The sequence below is a fragment of the Heptranchias perlo genome, chromosome 33, assembly GCF_035084215.1.
Source record: "Heptranchias perlo isolate sHepPer1 chromosome 33, sHepPer1.hap1, whole genome shotgun sequence".
Lineage (NCBI taxonomy): Eukaryota > Metazoa > Chordata > Chondrichthyes > Hexanchiformes > Hexanchidae > Heptranchias > Heptranchias perlo.
In genome coordinates, this window is record NC_090357.1 from 8,427,525 (window position 1) to 8,446,816 (window position 19,292).

At 41.7% G+C, this 19,292-nt stretch overlaps 1 protein-coding gene across 4 annotated transcripts in view; it reads right to left on the reverse strand.

The window, feature by feature from the left end:
• The window catches only part of sik3 (SIK family kinase 3), a 267,857-nt gene that overhangs the window by 113,881 nt on the left and 134,684 nt on the right, over positions 1 to 19,292 (reverse strand). The window lies entirely within an intron of this gene.

Sequence of the window (19,292 nt, forward strand, 5' to 3'; positions counted from 1 at the left end):
TAAGTATAAAGTATATCCATTCCAATTTCATATACAAGATAATATCTAAATTTGTTTTTCAGATGTTGATGACTCAGGCAAAGCTGCATTTATTGCCCATCCGTGGTTGCCCCAAGAAGGTGGTGGGCTTTCTCCTTGAACTGCTGCAGTCCTTGAGGTGATGGTGCTCCCACAATGGTGTTAGGTAGAGAAATCCAGGATTCTTATCGACCAATGAAGGTACAGTGATATATGTCCAAGTCAAGATGACATGTGACTTGGTGAGGGACTTGGAGGTGATGGTCTTCTTAGTGGTAGGGTCACAGGGAAGGAAAATGCTGCTGAAGTAGCCTTTTAAGTGGCTGCTTTGCATCCTGTAGATTGTACATACTGCAGCCACAATGAGTCAGTGGTGGAGGGGGTGGATGTTGAGTGAACTGCTCTATCCTGAATGGTGTCAAGCTTCTAGAGTATTATTGCAGCTGCACCCACCCAGACAAGTGGTAAGTATTCCATCGCACTCCGGATTTGAGCCTTGCAGATGGCGGAGAGGCTTTGAGGGGTCAGGAGGTGAGCCACTCATCAGCCCCTGTCCTGCTCTTGTAGCCACGGTGTTGATATGGCTGGTCCAGTTCAGCTTCTAGCCAATGGAAATCCCCAGGATGGTCCAGTGGATGTGGCTGGGCTTTCTCTTACTCGAGATAGCCATTACCTGGCACTTATTGGCATAAATGTTAGCTACCATTTGTCAGCCCAAGCCTGGATGCTATCCAGGTTTTGTTGTAGGCAGACATGGGCTGTTTCGTTATCAGAGGAGTTGTAAATGTTGCTGAACACTGTGGAATCGTAGGTGAACAGCCCCACTCCTGACCTTATAACGGAGGTATGGTCATTGATGAAGCAGCTGAAGATGGTTGTGCTGAGAACACTTCCCTGAGGAACTCCTGCAGTGATGGTCTGAGGCTGTGATTACTGATCTCCCAACAACCACAACCATCTTCCTTTGCGTTAGGTATGACACCAGACATTGAAGCATTTTCCCTTTGAACCCAAGTCACTTCAGTTTTGCTAAGGCTCCTTGGTGCCATACTTAGTCAAATGCTGCCTTGATGTTGAGGGCAGCTACTCTTACCTCTCCTCTGGCATTCATCTCTTGTGTCCATGTCTGGATCAAGGTTGTGATGAGGTCTCGTGCTGAGTGGTTCTGATGGAACCCGAACTGAGCATCGGTGAGCAGGTTATTGATAGTAGGTGTTGCTTGGCACTATTGATGACTTCTTCCATCACTTTACTGATGATTGGAAGGATGTTGATAGGATGATAATGGCCAGGTTAGATTTGTCCTGTTTTTATATTCTTGACCAATCTTCCACTTTGTCGAGTAGATGCCAGTGTCATATAGTTGTACTGGAACAATTTGGCTAGAGCAGCAGCTAGCTCTGGTGCACAGGTCTTCAGCCCTACAGCTGGTGTGTCCTCAGGGCTCATAGCCTTTGCTGTATCCAGTGCACTTAGCCACTTTGTAATGTTATGTGGAGTGAACTGAATTTGTTGCACACTGGTATCTATAATGGTGGGGACCTCAGGAGGAGGCAGAATAGGATCACCCACTCTGTACTTTTGGTTGATTACACTTCTGTAATTATATTATTTTAAAACCGTATAAAGGTAGCCTAGCAACTATAAATCTGAAGGATTGGACTATCAGCTAGCAAACAAAAATTCTGAACCCTTCCCTTGACTAAAATCTGTAGGTTCTCTCTTTATGGGCTACTGCAATATGAGTATCCCTGCCTGCACTTAGTTTGAGGCCCTATTTAGTGCTGTTTAATGTTGCAATATTTCAGCAGGTAAAATGTTAAAAATTACTATATCTTGGGATGGGGGGTGTGCATTTGTAAATAGAACCTTCCCACTTCTACATCCCAAAGCAGCTTTAATACTTATATGCAAATGCAGCGCATGCTATGGCGCAGAAATCACCGTATCATTTTCATTACAAACTTCCTTTCTAAGTGTAAAGCTTTTGTGGAAATTATTACTAATTGAGAGCATTTAGTCTGTCTGTTCAAAATGTACTTCAGTGCTGTACTGAATTAAACAAAACATGTGAAAATCTTTAAGCCACTTTCCTGGGAGCATTCACAAATATGTATTGAAAATCTTTTTACATTATTTCCCTACCCTCTCCTTCCAAAAATTGCAAGGCATGACTGGCTCCCAAATTATGATTAATTTACTGTATATAATGCAAAACCACTCAGGTAACAAGTAAGATGCATTCAGGGTCAATTGTTTTATACTTGTACAACAGTTTTACGATCGGCCAGACCTAGAAGCAGTTTGTTATTCTATTAATCAATACTGACTTTTCTGTAATGTGGAGATGCCGGTGATGGACTGGGGTTGACAATTGTAAACAATTTTACAACACCAAGTTATAGTCCAGCAATTTTATTTTAAATTCACAAGCTTTCGGAGGCTTCCTCCTTCCTCAGGTGAATGTTGTGGAAATGAAATCCTCGAAATGAAATCGCATTTATAAATCACAGAACAATGCTTGGTGATTACAGACAGTTTTTTCAACTGCCCGTTGCCAAGGCAATCAGTGTGCAGACAGACAGGTGTTACCTACAAGGTCTCCGAATATACAAATCACCAAAAAAAAAAGAGATAGAGAGGTAGAAACATAGAAAAGACAGCAACTGACCCGTTATATTAGAAACAGATAACATTTGTTCGCTGGTGGGGTAACGTGTAGCGTGACATGAACCCAAGATCCCGGTTGAGGCCGTCCTCATGGGTGCGGAACTTGGCTATTAATTTCTGCTCGACGATTTTGCGTTGTCGTGTGACTCGGCCAACGTTGTCTACCTCATACGTTGCAGGAAAGGATGCCCCAGAGCATGGTACATTGGCTAGACCATGCAGACGCTGCGACAACGGATGAACAGACACCGCGCAACAATCACCAAACAGGAGGGTTCCCTCCCAGTCGGGGAACACTTCAGCAGTCAAGGACATTCAGCCACCGACCTTCGGGTAAGCGTACTCCAAGGCGGCCTTCGAGACACACGACAACGCAAAATCGTCGAGCAGAAATTGATAGCCAAGTTCCGCACCCATGAGGACGGCCTCAACCGGGATCTTGGGTTCATGTCACGCTACACGTTACCCCACCAGCGAACAAATGTTATCTGTTTTTAATATAACGGGTCAGTTGCTGTCTTTTCTATGTTTCTACCTCTCTATCTCTTTTTTTTTTGGTGATTTGTATATTCGGAGACCTTGTAGGTAACACCTGTCTGTCTGCACACTGATTGCCTTGGCAACGGGCAGTTGAAAAAAACTGTCTGTAATCACCAAGCATTGTTCTGTGATTTATAAATGCGATTTCATTTCGAGGATTTCATTTCCACAACATTCACCTGAGGAAGGAGGAAGCCTCCGAAAGCTTGTGAATTTAAAATAAAATTGCTGGACTATAACTTGGTGTTGTAAAATTGTTTACAACTTTTCTGTACAAAGCTCTTCCACGTCTCACACCAAAGAATGGTTGTTTATTTCCATCAAAGGAAATTCTGCTTCGCAAACAAAAAAGTCTCCAAGCAAGATGCTACTGAATGCACCAAATGCTCTCACACCATCAAAAATCCCAAAGTATTCCAACACCTATATCTGCTAATGTTACATCACAGCTTTCAATATAAATGAAGCTGCACCTCTGCCGCTGGAGGAGCTTGTAATCAAATCAGTAGGCTCTCCAGAAGTGGCAGTGTCTCCAGTGGGGAACTTAAATGGACTGCGATACAGGACACCACTGAAGAGTATTTTTATGACCATGGGCAGGCCAAGTTCTAATAAGCAAAGTGAATTTTGAACCATTGTTTTTCAGTTGTCGCTGATGTTCTGAAATCTACTGTGCAAAGTAACTGGAAGCTACAAAGAACTTTTTTTTTTAAAGTAGAGAACAGGGTCAATTGGCCTTTCTTGTCTGTGCTAACATAAGAATATAAGAAATAGGAGCAGGAGTAGGCCACATGGCCCCTCAAGCCTGCTCTGCCATTCAATCAGATCATGGCTGATCTTCAACCTCAACTCCACTTTGCTGCCCGATCGCCATATCCCTTGATTCACCAAGAGTCCAGAAATCTATCTACCTATCTCAGCCTTGAATATATTCAACGACTCAGCATCCACAGGCCTCTGGGGTAGAGAATTCCAAAGATTCACAACCCTTTGAGTGAATAAATTCCTCCTCATCTCAGTCTTAAATGGCCTGCGACTATGTCCCCTAGTTCTAGACTCTCCAACCAGGGGAAACCACCTCTCAGCATCTACCCCTCTCAAGCCCCCTCAGAATCTTATATGTTTCAATGAGATCACCTCTCATTCTTCTAAACTCCAGAGAGTATAGGCCCATTCTACTCAACCTCTCCTCATAGGACAACCCTCTCATCCCAGGAATTAATTTAGTGAACCTTTGTTGCACCGCCTCTAAGGCGAGTATATCCTTTCTTCGGTAAGGAGACCAAAACTGTACGCAGTACTCTGGGTGAGGTCGCAGCAAAGCCCTGTATAACTGTAGTACAACTTCCTTACTCTTGTACTCCAACCCCCTAGCAATAAAGGCCAACATGCCATTTGCTTTCCTAATTGCCTGCTGTACCTGCAAGCTAACTTTTTGTGTTTCTTGTACCAGGACACCCAGATTTCTCTGAACACCAACATTTACTAGTTTCTCACCATTTAAAAAACGTTCTGTTTTTCTATTCTTCCTACCAAAGTGAATAACCTCACATTTCCCCACATTACATTCCATCTGCCACCTCCTTGCCCATTCACTTAACCTGTCTATATCCCTTTGCAGACTCTGTGTCCTCCTCACAGCTTACTTTACCACCTAGCTTTGTATCAGCAGCAAACTTGGATACATTACACTCAGTCCCTGCATCTAAGTTATTAATATAGATTGTAAATAGCTGAGGCCTAAGCACCGATTCTTGCGGCATCCCAATAGGTACAGCCTGCCAAACTGAAAATGACCCGTTTATCCCTACTCTCTGTTTTCAGTCCATTAACCAATCCTCTATCCATGCTAATATATTACCACCAACCCCATGAGCCCTTATCTTGCGTAACAACCTTATGTGGCACCTTATCGAATGCCTTTTGAAAATCCAAATATACTACATCCACTGGTTCCCCTTTATCTACTCTGCTAGTTACATCCTCAAAAAACTCTAATAAATTTGTCAAACACGATTTCCCTTTCATAACACCATGTTGACTCTGCCTAATCATATTATGATGTTCTAAGTACCCTATTACCACTTCCTTAATAATGGATTCCAGTATTTTCCCAACGACTGATATCAGGCTAACTGGCCTGTAGTTCCTTGTTTTCTCTCTCCTTCCTTTCTTGAATAGCAGGGTTACATTTGCTACCTTCCAATCCGGTGGGACCGTTCCAGAACCTAGGGAACTTTGGAAGATCATAACCAATGAATCCAGTATCTCTGCAGCCACCTCTTTTAGAACCCTAGGATGTAGGCCATCAGGTCCAGGGGATTTATCGGCTTTTAGTCCCATTAGTTTCTCTAGTATTTTTTCTCTACTGATATTAATTACTTTTAAGTTCCTCACTCTCATTAGCCCCTTGGTTTCCCATTATTTCTGGTATGCTTTTTGTGCCTTCTACTGTGAAGACAGATACAAAATATTTGTTTAACGCATCTGCCATTTCCTGATTCCCCATTATAATTTCTCCTGTCTCAGCCTCTAAGGGACCAACATTTATTTTTGCTACTCTCTTCCTTTTTACATACTCGTAGAAGCTCTTACAATCCGTTTTTATAATTCTTGCCAGCTTACTTTCATATTCTATTTTCTCCCTTTTTATCAATATTTTGGTCACCTTTTCTGATTTCTAAAACTCTCCCAATCCTCAGGCTTACTTCTCTCCTTGGGAACATTATAGGCCTCTTCTTTTAATCTGATACAATCCTTAACTTCTTTAGTTAGCCACAGACAGATCACTTTTCCCCTGGAGTTTTTATTTCTCAATGGAATGTATGTTTGTTGAGACTATTGAAATATTTCTTTAAATGTTTGCCATTGTTTATCAACCATCATACCCTTTAATCTAATTTCCCAATCTACTTTAGGCAACTCGCTCTTCATAGCTATGTATTTGGCTTTATTTTAAGACTCCAGTTTTTGACATTAAGTATGTCATTCTCAATCTCAATGTGAGATTCTATCATATTATGATCACTCTGCCCCAAAGGATCCTTTACTGTGAGATTACTAATTAACTCTGTCTCATTATACAATATAAGATCTAAAATAGCCTGTTCCCCAGTTGGTTCCATAACGTATTGTTCTAGGAAACCATCTCGAATGCATTCCATTAACTCGTCCTCCAGACTACCTTTGCCAATTTGATTTGCCCAGTCTATATGAAGATTAAAGTCCCACACAATTACTGCATTACCTTTGTTACAAGCTCTTATTATTGCATGATTAATACACTGTCCAATGGTATAGATACTATTAGGGGGCCTATAAACTACTCCCACCAGAGTTTTCTGCCCCTTGTTATTTCTTATTTCCACCCATATAGATTCTACTTCCTGATCTTCTGAGCCAAGATCCTTTCTCACCACTGTCCTTATGTCATCCTTTATCATTAGCGCTACACCCCCTCCTTTTCCACTCTGCCTGCCTTTTCTAAACGTCATGTATCCTGGAATATTTAGTTCCCAACCTTGGTCACTTTACAACCATGTCTCTGTAATGGCTATTAGATCAAACCCATTTATCTCTATTTGTGCAACTAATTTGTCTATCTTGTTACGAATGCTCCATGCATTCAGATAAAGAGCTTTAGGTTTGACTTTTTACCATTTTTTCCTATTTTGACCTTATTTGCTGATGCACTATTATTGGCAAACTCTCTGTCCCTTGCTGCCGCACTCTGCTCATCTTTACCCAAATCACTACACTGCTCTGTTGCCTTGACTTTTCTCATTAGATTTCTAAGTTTCCGTGGAATTTAAGCTAAATTTCCCCTAAAGGGTATTAATCTGTACTGAACTTTTCACACTTCAATTCAGTTTATGTTTCACAGCAGTAAACTCTGGAAACCATCTGTCCACACCTCCATTCAACTTCTTTTAACAGGATATTTACTGTTTTGATTTTATTCTAAGCAAGAACTTTTCACACAGTATTTATAACATTGGCATTATTACTGCCTTATTTAATGAATTATAATTCTTAATAATAAGTTAAATTATGTCAAAGTATGTGGGTCACCTTTAAGGTGAAAAAACTCAACCCTTTGAGATAACCTAACACAGCACAGAAGCTTTGTTATAAAGAACATATAGGTACGAAAACACTTCTTGGGGAAATGAGGTGTCAAAATGGGGCTTCAGTGTATGAAGGAATGTACACCTTCTTCGTACATAGAACATAACAGCATCAATGACTAATGACAATCCACTGTAAACAAGCTTGTGATCTCCTGTAAATATTCAATTCAACAATATACTAGCATTAATTTTAAGGGAAATAGTATAGTTCAGAATGCTGACATGGACACTACTGAAAATAAAACTCTTATTTCCACTCGAACAACATTACAAATCAAATCCAACAGATATTCTTAGGAATACAAAAATACTTTTTTTGCAGTTAAAAGTGTTATAAACATAAATCAATTACAGCCAACAGGGCAAGATGCTAAAATATACCATAGGATACCTACCCTGCTTGTGACTTTGTCACTCATGTGTTACCAGTGAGCTTCAAACTATTCATTACACTATATACATCTAACCAGGTTACATTATTTATCAAATTTCACTACAAATTGCAACAGAGAACACACTTAATCTTAATTTAGCTAGAGCTCAAGCACAGAGCATAGCTGGTGAGTGAACTGCTAACTGAGTGAACTGCAAACAGAGTGAAGACTTTAAACCAGAATTCGGTGAGAATAGGAATTAGGTGCAGAGGGGGAAGGAGGTGCTAAGTAAATTAAACCAAGGGACAACAGCATAAGAGAAACACTTTAAAAAGAGAGCACAGCAGTAGCAGCAGAGAGGTAAAACAAACGGAGGGGAAAATTTGAAAAAGTGACGTCATTGGCAATGCAGAGGGAAGAGCAGCGAAGCCCATGGAATTTAAGCTAAGTGTTTAATTTATTATCTGCACTCTAGCCACAATGCTGACCAAGGCACCATGGAGCAGGAAACAGTTCAACGGGGATGGAGGGAGGGAGGAGCAGCACAGAAATGTTGTGGTTATAGGGGATTCGATAATTAGGGGGATAGACAGCATCCTCTGCAGTCACAATCGAGAGTCCCGAAGGGTGTGTTGCCTACCTGGTGCCAGGGTAAGGGATATCTCAAAGCGGTTGGAAAGGAACTTGGAAAGGGAGGGTGAAGAACCAGTTTTCGTGGTCCATGTCGGGACTAACAACACAGGAAAGAACAAGGAGGAGGTCCTGATGAGAGTATCAGGAGCTAGGAGCTAAATTAAAAAGCAGGACCTCGAGAGTAGTAATCTCAGGATTATTACCTGAGCCACGTGCTAATTGGCATAAGGACAAACAGATCATGAAAGTGAATGCATGGTTGAAAGGCTGGTCTGGGAAAGAGGGGTTCCATTTCATGGGGCGCTGGCACCAGTATTGAGATAGGAAGGTCCTAGCTGAAAGGATGAATGGAGCTGTAGAAAGGACTTTAAACCAATAAAGGGGGAGAGAGTTTGGCCAGAAATAATAGTAAACCTGATAATAACCTAAGAGAAAGAGAAGAGATGAGAGCAAAAAGAGGTATAAATAATCCAAGTTCAGATTCTAATATAGGAATTAATAATATACCTGATATAAATAATGTTGAAAAAGTGTGTTAAGTTAAAAACTGTGAGAAAAGCACCATCAATGTATCTGGGTAGAGTGGGGACTGTCAATCAAATCAGTGTTCGCTACACAAATGCACGTAGAATAAGGAATAAAACAAGTGAATTAGAAGCACAGATTAAGCTCAAAGGATACGATGCAGTAGCCATTAAATAGGCCTGGCTACAAGCTGGCCATGAATGAGAGCTTAAATATTGCTAAAGGACAATATTACAGCAGCTGAAAGAAAGGATATCAGGCAGTAAGCAGGGTGGAAACACTCTGGGTAGAATCAAGAAACAGCAATGGATGCAAGACTCTGGTGGGAGCTATCTACAGACCTCTTGACAGCAGTGATGTAGTAGCTAGATGCATAAATACGGAGATTAGAAGGCAAAGCAGTTATAATGGGAAATTTAAATTTTCACACACACTGGGAGATGTAAAACAGCTCAAGTCTAAAAGGCAATAAATTTCTATGGTGTAAGTCCAAGTATACAAATCATTAAAAGTTAGTAGACAGGTACAAATGGTAATCAAAAAGGCTGCATTCAGTTTTGGGCAGCATACCTCAGGAAGGATGTATTGGCCTTGGAGGGGGTGCAACGCAGTTTCACCCGAATCATACCAGGGCTAAAAGGGTTAAATTATGAGGCTAGGTTGCATAAGCTTGGTTTGTATTTCCTTGAGTATAGAAGATGCAGGGGTGATCTGATCAAGGTGTCTAAAATGTTAAAAGAATTTGATAGGGTAGATAGGAAGAAACTATTTCCTCTGGTGGGGGAAATAAAAACAAGGGAACATAATCTTAAAATTAGAGCTAAGCCATTTAGGAGCGTAATCAGGAAGCACTTTTTCACACAAAGGGTAGTAGAAATTTTGAACTCTTTCCCCAAGAGGCTGTGGATGCTGGGACAATTGGAGCTTTCAAGACTGAGATAGATAGATTTTTGTTAGGTGACGGTATCAAGGGATATGGAGCAAAGGCAGGAAAATGGAGTTGAGGTGCAGATCAGCCATGATCTAATTGAATGGCGGAACAGGCCCGAGGCCAGGTTGAATGGTTTACTCCTGTTCCTAATGTTCTTATGATCCTATGTTTATTTGAACTAAATTCAAAGCATTCCAGATGTGATGAAAAAGGATCTCGTGACATTAGTCTGGTCAACAAAATGAAATATTTCATTTTGATGTGAAATGTTAAACCTGCAAAATAAATCCAGAAAGGGTAGCATGTGCCAACAGACTACTGCTCTGCTAATGAGACTGACATAGTTGACATTTGTAGAGTTTATTTTTTATAAATGTATAAATGGATCAGAACTGATATACATAACTACTGAAAAAGTCAGATTCCACTGAGGTTAACAAAAACCTGTAAGCGAGGCCGCCTTGACCAACAGCATTAAGTTTTCATTATTTCACGGTGCATGTGACATCGGCACTAAAAAGGGATTTTTTTTCCAAAATGATTGCAAAATAAGGAGAACAAGAATGTTATCTTTTTAAAAAGGCATTATGGTCTTTCCATCAACTTTCAAGGCTAAGGGCTGTACGTACTGTTAAAATGTTATTAACCTGAACGTGTCTTTCTCTACCATCCCCCCAAGCTAAATCCCAGGTTTCTCAGAGATATCTTCACTCTGCTCCTCCCTCAACTTCTGCACTAAGCGACTCTTCATCCTCGATGATTTGAATCTCCATCTCAACTCACTTTGATCTCTGTCCTCTGATTTCAATGCCCCCTGACCTCCCTTAACCTCTCCTCCAAATAAACCCTCCTACCCATATTCAGAGCCACCCCCTCAACTTTGCCACCTTACGAGGCTTCTCTACTCTCATCATCTCGATCACAGACAAGGTCATCTCTGATCACTTCCTTGTATCCCTCACCACTTACATTCCTCTACCCCCTTCCAACTCCACTTTCTTCTGCATCCTCTCCTCAAAAAAGTCTCTACCCCCCAGTCACTTGCAACTGCACTTTCAAACTCCCAACTGTCTAGCCTTTGGCCCTCCATTCGCCACGATACTTCTGCAACTTATCATTTTCTTTATCACTCTCTCACCTCCGCCTTTGATATCCTTGTCCCCAGTAAAATGCTTACTCTCTCCCATCCTGGTCATTTCCCCTGGTATGGCATCCATCTTCAATCCTTCAAGTCCAAGGCTTGAACTTATCTGGCGCACATCTGGTTTAGCCATCCATCGCCAGATCTGGTTGGACCACATCAAGCACTATCAGGCCCTGCTCTCTACTGCCAAAACCACTCACTACTACAGGATCATCCACGAATACAAAGATAGTCCCTGTCGTGTTTTCTCCACTACAAATTTCTCCTTAATTCCTGCTCCCATGCCTCCATCTGCCCTCACCTTCAACAAGTGCGTGCCATGGACTTCTTTGTCACTAAGATTGATACCATCCATTCAATTGCCTCTGCCGCATCCCCCCTTCCCCTTGCCCAGAAAACCAAACTTCCCCAAGATTCCCTCTGCCATAGCCCTGAACCCACATCTTTCTCTAGTTTCCTTCCGATCATGCCCTCTCCAAGCTCATTTGTCCATGAGACTCATGTCCTGCTCTCTCGACCCCATTCTCATTCCCACTAAACTGCTCACCACTTCCCTTCCTGGCCCCCATGCTAGCTGACGTTGTAAATGGTTCCCTCTCCTCAGGTATAGTCCCCCTCCCTTTCAATTCTGCCAACATCACCCCACTCCTCAAAAAACCCACACGACCCCTCTGTGCTTGCAGGCTATGACCCCATCTCCAATTTCCTTTTCCTCTCCAAATTCCTTTAACATGATGTCGCCTCCCAAATCTGTTCCCATCTTTCCCGCAATTCTTTGTGTGAATCTCTTCCATCAAGTTTTCCCCCTTGCTACAGCACTGTAACGACCCTACCAAAGTCACAAATGACATCCTACGTGACGCTGACTGTGGTGCATTGTCCCTCCTCAACATTTCTGCAGCCTTTGACACAGTCAATCAAACCATCCTCCTCCATTGGCTCTCCTCCACTGTTTGACTCAGTTGAACTACCCTCACTTGATTCCACTCCTACGTATCAGATTATAGCCAAAGCATCTCCAGCAATGGCTTCTCTTTCCATTCCCACACCATTACCTCCTAAGTCCCCCAAGGATCTATCCTTGGACACCTCCTCTTCCTCTGTGCTACCCCTTGGCGACCTCATCCGCAGATATGGGATCAGCTTACACACGTACGCCGACGACATCATTCCACTGTCTTGTATTGTCCGACATCCATTCTTAGATGAGCTGCAATGTGAAGACCGAAGCCATCATCTTCAGCCCCGCCACAAATCATGTACCGTTGCCACCGATTCCATCTGCCTCCTAGGCCACTGTCTCGGGCTGAACCACACTATTCAGCGTGCTCTTCAACTCTTAGCTGAGCTTCTGACCCCATATCCTTTCCATCACAACGACCGCCTACATCCACACCTATAACATTGCCGGACTCCGCCTCTGCCTCAGCCTCAGCCCATCTGCTGATGAAATCTTCATCCTTGCCTTTGTTATCGCCAGACCAGACTATTCCAATGCTCTCCTGGCTGGCCTCCCATCCTCCACTCTCTGTAAACTTCAGCTCATCCGGAAGTGTGCTGCTTGTATCCTATCCCACACCCAATCGAACGTGCCAATCACCCCTGTCCTCACTGGAGTACAGTGGCACCCAGTTCCCCAATGCCTCAAATTTAAAATTCTCATCCTTCTGTTTAAATCCTTTCATGGCCTCACCCCTCCCTATTGCTGTAATCTCTTTCAGTCCAATGACAGCTCCCTAGCTCCTCCGTTCTTCTGACTCTAGCCATTTGTACATCACCCCTCCCTTCGCCGCACAGTTGGCGGCCATTCCTTTAACTGCCTAGGCCCCACGCTCTGGTATTCCGTCCCGAAACTCCTCCACTTTCCCACCTCGCTCTCCTCCTTTAAGACCCTCTTTAAAACTCCCCTCTTTGACCAAGCTTTTGGTCATCCCACCTTAGGCTCAGCGATCCTTTTTCCTTTATGCCTCTGTGAAGCGCCTTGGGACATTTTTTTTCTATATTAGAGAGAATATATAAATGCAAGTTGTTGTTGTTCTGAAACATGAAATGAACTACAATGCACTGTTTAAAAGGTTGATCAATTTTAAGTTTGAAATCAGCTCAAAAAAATAGAAAATAGCATTCCCTCTTAGACAGGTCAGTAGTTTATTGGGGTGATCTTCTGGGACAATGAAATACATGGGTTTATGCCAATGATTCCCACTTGCCAAATTCAACATCTAAACCAGGTTATCATGGAGAGGAAAGGATAACGTCAAGATCAGATACTTCCTCAAGAAAGCAGGGAAAAATCAGCATGTAACTTAACCCAAAATGCTCCTCAGCACCTAGTAGCTGATTACAGAAGGACAGCAGCAGAGGCACAAAAGCAGGTCATCTCCTCACCAGGTAGTGCTGCACGAAAGGATCAGGCGAGGATAAGAATAAAATCTAAATTTAGTCAAGGAAAATTCCAAATAATAAAATACACATGAAGGGCGATGTTGGAAAAAGTCTAAATCTGTCTAAAAGAACTTGGATGGGGCTAATAACCTGACAATTAGTGAAATTAATCATGAGGGAATTAACTGTTAATCAGTGAAGTGATTGTTATTCTTGGTGTAGAACATGAGAACTGCTGCTGACAACAAGATACCAAGGATTGAGATGTGAATGTTGAATAAGGCGATATGCAACACTGGCTGGGAGAGATCACATAACTTACATAGCTACTTCAAGGAAAATCTTAAAGGGACAGTGTCCTGTAATTATTTCTCTTTCCCCCTCATTTGGATGATAGCCTATTCATTTGTACGGGGAAACATAAATGAACAGGAAACAATCAGGTTCACTACATTAGCCATCTATTACCATATTGCCATTACTAAACAGGATACTAGCAACTTACTTTTCTGTTGTTTCTAAAAAAAACAAGGTAAAGAGTCAAGCTCCATTGTGTAGGACACCACTAAGGTTGAAAAGAGTTTTTTTTTTAAAATGAGGCAGGTCAAGAGTCATGAAATGTTGTCATTTATACCTACTAAATGGCTCACTAGCTCCTTAAGAAGTGTAAAAAATTACATACTCCTGTTTATCTGTTAACAAGTCATTAAAAATGAACTGAAAAGTGTTATTAACTTTTTTTTTTAAAAAGAGCAAAGACGAAAACGGAATCAAAGATCAACAGTGGAACAGCCATGTCAAGGACCATACTGGTAATCATTGATTACCGCAGAAAATTCAAGCGAAGCATAATTCAAGAGATACCAGCAACTACCACAAGTTTTGAAACTATTAATATAAGAGCAATGGTGAGGTGGTTAAAGGGGTAATAGGGATTACCTTTCTTATGGATCAGATAAGCATGAGTAGATCTAAGTGTTAGGACTAGAGGTAAGGAAAAGATCTCGGAGATCTCTGCATTACCAAAACAGACAAGGTTGGCTGACTGATGAGTACTTCAATGTCACTTGGAAGAGCTTCACCTTACACTTACATAGCAATTTAACTAGCAAAACCAAAACATCCCAATGTGTTTCACAGTTTGGGGGGGGGGGGGGGGGGTGGTGTCAAACGTGAGCAGAAGTATGAGAGGAATTAAGAGGTAACAGAAGGCACAATTGAATACATAGGTTTTAAGAAGCTTTTTGAATTTACAACAACTTGCATTTATATAGTGCCTTTAAAGTAGTAAAACGTCCCAAGGCGCTTCACAGGACCGTTATTAAACAAAATTTGACACTGAGTCACATAAGGAGACATCAGGACAAGAAGCGCCTTAACGGAGAAGAGAGAGATGTAACAAGGAGCAAAGTTTAGGAGCGAGATTGAGTATGTGGGGCACAAGGACTAACAAACGATGTGGTAATAATGACAGCCTCAAATAGAAAACAAGCAAAGCCACTGTTGATGGTGAACACCAAATTCACCAAGAATGGTGATGTCATCTGAGAGAAAGATCCTTCCCTTATGTTCTTATACACAATCATCACTTAATTCACACTATATTTAACTGCACTAATAGAAAACATAAAAGAAAAAGTGACTTGATAAGTTGGTGCTCAATGTTTTCATTAACCAAATTAACGACTGTGTGTCATCAAAATTATAATGAGCTTTTTTCCCTATACAAACTATTCTAGAAAATAAGTCTTAGCTATTTCACTCATTAAACCTAACAAACTGCACTCTATGACGCTGTGATGAACAAAATCTAGCCCACAAGGCATTTTAAGGTTATCTTCCTCAAAATGAATTACAGTTTTGGACAAATACAGGTCAGCAACCAAGAAGCATAGCAGCTGCTCATCACACCTTTCCATCTTAAAATATTTAACTAATTTCAGCAGAATTCAATATTATTAATACACATTGTGTACTTATTCCACTGAGCTCCACTCTTCACCTTTGAAGTTTTGCCAACCACAAATGGGAAAGTCAAGGTTAGAGATCAGAGGTTAGCAATGTAAGTATGCAAAGTGTGCATTATTGATATCTCTGAAGCAAAAAGCTAAATAACTTTAAAACTGTTGGCATGAAGAACACCCACACCCCCACCACAGGCTTCTTTAACTCCAACTTCAAATGAGAACAAATTTATTATGGACACTAGCTTTGAATTACAGAGTAGATTTTGCCAATTTATACTATTGGGCAGAAGTGCGTTTAACATATTTAACCAACTCCTTCAGCTGGAAAGGAGGGCGAGAACATGGTCTCTTTCACTTGTGTTGCTCAGCACAAAATGCATTCTTACTGAGGAGCTATACCTCTTTTTTCCTTCTTCTTCCTCCTCCATGTTAAAAGAAATTCTGCTTCCAAAATATTTACCCAATGGGCAAAAATCATTTTATGTACCTATGGAAAATGCTGGTGTCATCCAAAAATGGAATTTGAATCTACAGCACAGGGATGTGAAGCAAACAACTTAACCCCTGTGCTACCAGGCTACCAACTGCAGTATTTTTAAAACAAATTGTAGGTATGAAATAAATCTGTATCAGACATTCTATGAAGTATTATGTTGATGCGATTGTGTAAAAAAGTTAAAACATCTTTTAAGTTGGATATTGACTTTCTTTTGATACTCTGTGCACAGCTGTACTTAAAGTAGATAAGTCACCCGGTCCAGATGGGATGCATCCTAGGATGCTGAGGGAAGTAAGGGTGGAAATTGCGGAGGTACTGGCCATAATCTTCCAAATATCCATATATACGGGGGTGGTGCCAGAGGACTGAAGAATTGCAATGTTACACCCCTGTTCAAAAAAGGGTGTAAGGATAAACCCAGCAACTATAGGCCATTTAACCTCAGCGGTGGGGAAATTTTTAGAAACGATAATCCGGGACAGAATTAACAGTCACTTGGACGAAGGTGGGTTGATTAGGGAAAGCCAGCACGGATTTGTTAAAGGCAAATCGTGTTTAACTAACCTGATAGAGTTTTTTGATGAGGTAACAGAGAGGGTAGATGAGGGCAATGCAGTTGATGTGGTGTATATGGACTTTCAAAAGGCGTTTGATAAAGTGCCGCACAATAGGCTTATCATCAAGATTGCGGCCCATGGAGTAAAGGGGGCAGTAGCAACATGGATACAGAATTGGTTAAGGGACAGGAAACAGAGAGTAGTGGTGAACAATTGTTTTTCAGACTGGAGGTAGGTGTACAGTGGTGTTCCCCAGGGATCAGTGCTGGGACCACTGCTTTTCTTGATATATATTAGTGACTTGGACTTGAGTGTACAGGGCACAGTTTCAAAATTTGCAGATGACACGAAACTTGGAAGGGTAGTAAACAGTGAGGAGGATAGTGATAGACTTCAAGAGGATATAGCCAGGCTGGTGGCATTGCCAGACATGTGGTAGATGAAATTTAACGCAGAAAAATGCGAAGTGATACATTTCGGTAGGAAGAACGAGGAGAGGAAATATAAACTAGAGGGCACAACTCTGAAAGGGGTACAGGAACAGAGAGATCTGGGGGTATATGTGCACAAATTGCTGAAGGTGGCAGCACAGGTTGAGAAAGCAGTTAAAAAAGCATACAGGATCCTGGGCTTTATAAATAGAGACATGGGGGTGATTTTAAACCCCAAGAACGAGTGCGTTGGGGGTGGGTGTTGAAAACAGTTGATTTTTGGGTCGCGACTGCAACCCGGCTTTATTTCCAGGTATAACGTTGGCACGGAAAAATACAGGCTACCCACTGGGAATGCCAAATCCAAAAATTTTGCGGTCGTGACCCAAAAAAAACTGTTTTCAACTCCCACCCGCCCCCAACCCACCCATTCTTGGGGTTGAAAATCACCCCCATATAGTACAAAAGTATGGAAGTCATGATGATATAAAACACTGGTTTGGCCACAACTGGAGTATTGTGTTCAGTTCTGGGCAACGCACTTTAGGAAAGATGTGAAGGTCTTAGAGAGGGTGCAGAAGAAATTTACCAGAAAGATTTCAGGGATGTGGGACTTGAGTTACGGGGATAGACTGGAGAAACTGGGGTTGTTCTCCTTGGAACAGTGAAGGTTGCGAGGAGATTTGATAGAGGTATTCAAAATCATGAAGGGTCTAGACAGAGTAGATAGAGAGAAACTGTTCCCATTGGCAGAAGGGTCAAGAACCAGAGGACATAGATTTAAGGTGATTGGCAAAAGAACCAAAGGTGACATGAGGAAAAACTTTTTTACACAGCGAGCAGTTAGGATCTGGAATGCACTGCCCGAGGGGGTGGTGGAGGCAGATTCATTCATGGCCTTCAAAAGGGAACTGGATACATACTTGAAAAGAAAAAAATTGCAGGGCTACAGGGAAAGGGCGGGGGAGTGGGACTAGCTGGATTGCTCTTGCATAGAGCCGGCGCGGATTCGATGGGCCGAATGGCCTGCTTCCGTGCCTTAACCTTTCTATGATTCTTTAGCCCCTTTTGTTACTCCCTTACCCTAAATGTTTCTTTCTCAGGCAGTGGGAGTGCAAGGCCTAGATCGTGCACTTTTTCATTGTTTTAAGGATAATTCCATGATCCCATACTCCCAGTGGACAAACCCTGCTTGGAGAGCCCAAGTCGGAGATAGGGCCACAACACAAGCCCCGATTCTCCAAACTGCACTCTCTGTGAATGCAGCTCCCCACTAGGAAAATGGTATGCAGAATTACTGCTATTGTTCCACGTCACTCTGTACTGGTTAACCAACTAATAAGGCAGAACAGATCTTTAAGTCAATTTTCCTATGGTTCCACTTACACCAGCATCCTTCCCCCTCCCACCAGCATCATTCTCTTTCTCCCCTTTGCCATCTTTGTCCCCCAGACAAAGCAGTCTACTGCCATGAAGCATTCATTTTGGAAATCCAGTCAAAATCCTAAAACTCACTCAATGATTGCAATGTTTGGCTGTCAGTCAAGGTTGAAATTCAAACTTGGGTCCCTGTGTCACACCTCATCCTATTCTACTCTTTAAATAAAATTGTATTCAAAATTTCTGAGAAATAATGAGAAAACCTAACTTCAGCACAAGTAACGGTTATCTAAAAACAGTATACCCAATGCAATCTCCTTCATGTGACTGTGGAATTTGTTCAATATGTGGCAAAGTGCTGTTTGTGTGCTGTTATAGTCAGTCCTTTGTACAGCGTTCAATTAAGCAGAGCCAGAGGAATGTGACACGTGCTGTTCTGTAAACATGGCCATGGTAGTTTCCGTCTTTCTTCTGCCTTTTTATTATTTATTTTGCAACAAAACTTGAGACAAGGGGCTACTTATTATAGAATGGAGTTCGAGCATAAACCTAAATAAAAATACTGTGCCGCTGTCAAACAGGCTGACATGATGGGGGGGGGGGGGGGGGGGCACCCTTTCCATATATAAAATGTGAACGTTTCTGGTTTGAACATTTTCTCCTTTATTTTCTAAATAATTAAGTAACTATTGACGAGAAATGTGGAAACCAAGGAACTTTTTCCAGAGTCATTTCGCCTTTTGGAAAGCCTAATGTCCTTTCTGGGCAGCATTTACAGCTGTAAAGCAGTTGTTCCAACACCATACAACAAATCTTCAGTTGGCATTATAGGCTTTCAGGATGCCAAGTGTATTTAACCTTCATTTAAAAAAAAGTCTGGCCTTCTTAAGCAATGAACCATCTGTGAAAGGTCCCAAGAGGAACTGTGCTGGGCTCAACCATCAATCTAAGACAGTGTGAAGCAGATCTGTGGTCAAAAAACAGATCCAAAAATTGAGCTTTTATTAGTGCAGACAATATTACTCCACTTACCCGGAGGCTCCAAAGAATCATCAGATCCAAAGGTACAGCATAAATATCTATTTAAAGAATACAAAAGACTATTCAA